This window comes from Nelumbo lutea, chromosome 8 (assembly GCF_056320005.1).
Source record: "Nelumbo lutea isolate HS-2025 chromosome 8, American lotus-T2T, whole genome shotgun sequence".
Classification (NCBI taxonomy): Eukaryota; Viridiplantae; Streptophyta; class Magnoliopsida; order Proteales; family Nelumbonaceae; genus Nelumbo; species Nelumbo lutea.
Genome location: NC_142691.1, coordinates 26,070,693 through 26,073,975, shown reverse-complemented (window position 1 = coordinate 26,073,975; position 3,283 = coordinate 26,070,693). Strand labels below are relative to the sequence as shown.

General features: G+C 40.1%; 1 non-coding gene across 1 annotated transcript; it reads right to left on the bottom strand.

Annotated features, from left to right (window-relative positions):
- Positions 1-640: 640 nt before the first annotated feature.
- Positions 641-948, bottom strand: LOC148843513 (signal recognition particle RNA). The gene has a single exon (XR_016103991.1).
- Positions 949-3,283: the final 2,335 nt, after the last annotated feature.

Below are 3,283 nucleotides of genomic sequence, written 5' to 3'. Positions count from 1 at the left end.
TCAAATGAGTTAATTTGGGGTTTAAAACAGGGGCATGCCTTGTCATTTCAAAATTATTCATGGGCATTTTGGACTTTGCGCTAGGTCTAAAAAGTGTCTAAGTGTGTGAAGTGTTGGTCCATGGTCTTAGAATTTCTGATCTGAAAATACATTTAGGATCATACTTTCAGACTTAAACACAAACACATATGGCGTCTGAAAAGTAACATTTTCAAACTTCGAAGGTCTAAGAAGTGGTTATGAAATGCCACCTTAATTATCAGGCACAATAAGCTAAATCCGACCCACCCTTCCATCTCTAGGTTCAATTTGGAAATTTTTTTTAAATTTTCCAACCGCTCTCAAGCTCTTTTAAGCAACCTTCTAAATGCCATTTCGTGAAAGCTGAAGCCATGCATGTTAGGTTGATTTTTAGACAAATTCCAAAGAATGGAAGGACATAAGAATGGACAGTTAAAAAACTATTCAGCCGCGCGCCTTCCATAGTGGTTCATGGATGCATAGAACTATCACAGTAGCTAAGCAAATTGAGAAAGAAAAGGGAAATTAAAATTGATCTACAAGATTCCATAAAAACCCAAATCTCTTCCCTTGAATGAATCCAGTAGTTGTTACAGACTTACAGTAAAAAAAGAAAGCAAAAGGTGATTGTCCGATTAGGCTCGACTCTTAGGGCAATTGTTGGGACAGGGAAGCACTAGCTCGTTGTCCTTCCACTGATAGGAGCGGGAGGTTTTCGCTGCTCTGTGAAGCCAGCCTGACGCGGTGCCCTCCACTCTAAGAGCCATATGACCCAAGCTTTTGTTCAAGTCACATGGTTCAACACCCTACTTGGAATGGGCGTGCCAGCAAATTGGATCCGCCTGCACCTGCTTGTAAGAATCGGACCAACGTTCAATCACCTTGGTGCCCTCGATTGAGTTACAAGCTTGTGCTACCAAGCTCGGCAACATCTAATGGACTGATGGATCTAATAAGGAACAAGAACTTCTTATGCTTTACCAATATGGGACTTTTGCCATACACGTGGTGTTCATCTCAAGTTCTCAATCTAAGAATATTGTGGAAGTTAAAGGTTCTTGTTTGGAGGGATTATTCAACTTTAAAGCTATTTATCCAAGTTACAAAGCAATTGAGGTGGGATGGGAAATACTAATAATTTCAAATTCTTGTTGATCTTAATGTCCATTTGGCAGTAAACTAATTATTAACTCCAAGCAGGGGTGGATTCGAGCTGAGCCGAGCTTGAATAGCTAGAACCTTGAGCTCGAGGTCGTCTCATGTCAAAAGTTCCTAAGATTAAGATTGCTTCGGCTCAAGCTTGATTTGAGAAAAATGTTCTATTGAAATAAAAAAAGTTATATATAAAAAATATTTTTATTTGATATTTAAAAATTAAATCTATAATAATTAGTTATTATTATATATAAAAAGAAAAATATTATATATCATATTTTTATCATATAGATTATTTTCTTTAATTTTTTTACTATTATTATTATTATTATTGTGTAGCTATTCGAATTCGGTTCGAAGCTCAGTTGAAACTGAGTCGAGCTTGAATTGCTCGTAAAGAACTCGATTCGTGGCCACCCCCAACTCCAAGACATAATAAAAATAATAAAAAATTGTTATAGGCAAGATGACTTTTATAACCCAGACCATTGAACTGGTGTCCCATAACCCAAACTATTTTTTCGAGTCATCCCACTCGTGAGCCAAGATTCTACCACTAAGATCCAACCACTTGAAATGGTATTCCGTTGGTGGCCATGGTGGTACACTAGTTCTAGACTCACAGTATTATATATTGAAACAATTTTTATTTTTATAGTACCCGAATTTTAAATTCCAACTTTTAAAATAAAATACAGTGTTCATCACTTTCTTTCTCAACAAAATGAAACAGAACCGAAAGGGCTCGCCGCTAGCCACCACCATAGCCTACCGGAGGGGTGATGTTCTCAGTTCGCCACCGTAACCGCCACCATGGCCCATGCTTGACACTCAAGCTTTACGTCAGACTTGGAGATGCAGGAAATATAAAAGTAAGACGAAATTAAAAAAAATAATCTGAATCAAGATATTTTCTTTTGCCACTAATGCGTTTCTGTGTCTAGATATCACAGCACCTGTGCTTCATTTAGGCTGTATTGTGCTGTATTCCAAGCTGGGGGTTTCTATTTCATTGTTATTTTTTCTTTTTTATTACCTGTTGTTTCATTCATTTGTAAAGTAGTCGATCAATCGCCAAGCGGTAAGGGCGAAGTGTTGAAAGAAATTCAGTATTGAGAAAGAGATCTGACTTTGCTTGGAGTTTTATTCACAGGCATGTTGCCTGCAACCATGTCCAATTCAACCTCCTTGTCCGAGGAAGCTAGTGTCTCTTCTGGTACTAGAGTTCAGGACTTAAGTATCTTGAAACCTATGTTCTCTGCCATTTCTCAGCAGCCGCAACAACAGAAGATCAAGAAGAAGAGAAATCTCCCCAGAAACCCAGATAAATGTCCCTCCTTGTTCTTCATTTTCGTTTTTATTGTGTTGGATTTCTTGCATCTGATTCTAATTAATCTCCCTATATGTGTCTTTTATTTTATTGTTTCAGACCCAGATGCTGAAGTGATTGCTTTATCCCCTAAAACTCTATTGGCAACCAACAGATTTGTGCGCGAGATCTGCAACAAGGGTTTTCAGAGAGATCAGAACCTTCAGTTTCACAGGAGAGGCCATAATCTTCCGTGGAAGCTGAGGCAGAGAACCAGCAAAGAGATCAAAAAGAGAGTCTATGTGTGCCCCGAGCCTTCATGCAACTAGTTTGGGGTCTGCTAATGCCGGCCTTCTGGCATGGACTCGCCAGCTCAACAAGCAGTTCTCTGGAGAGCATGGCTCTGCATCAGAGCAGTTTTTTGGTTACTTTTCTTTGGTTGATTACTGCTTTACTATACTGATAGTTGGTTTCTTTTTGCAGAACGCTTGCTCGGCGTTCGCCTTGGTGAACCACCTTCGGATGTCGCGGTGCCTTTACAAGGCATGAGAGGCGAAGGCCGAGCAGATGAGAACTCGGGTGGCTGAGTTCAAGGCGGAGAAATCGGAGCTGAAGCGTAGCATCGATGAACGTAGCGGCACCGTTCACAAGTTGAAGGGTAATGTCTCCAAGATGAAGGATGCGTAGGAGGCCTTAAAGAAGGAGGCTGAGGAGAAGGTAGCTCGAGCAGAGGAAGAAGGGGCCACCAATTTCAAGGCCTCAGTGGCTTATTAAAACGAGATGGATGACTTCGCTTCT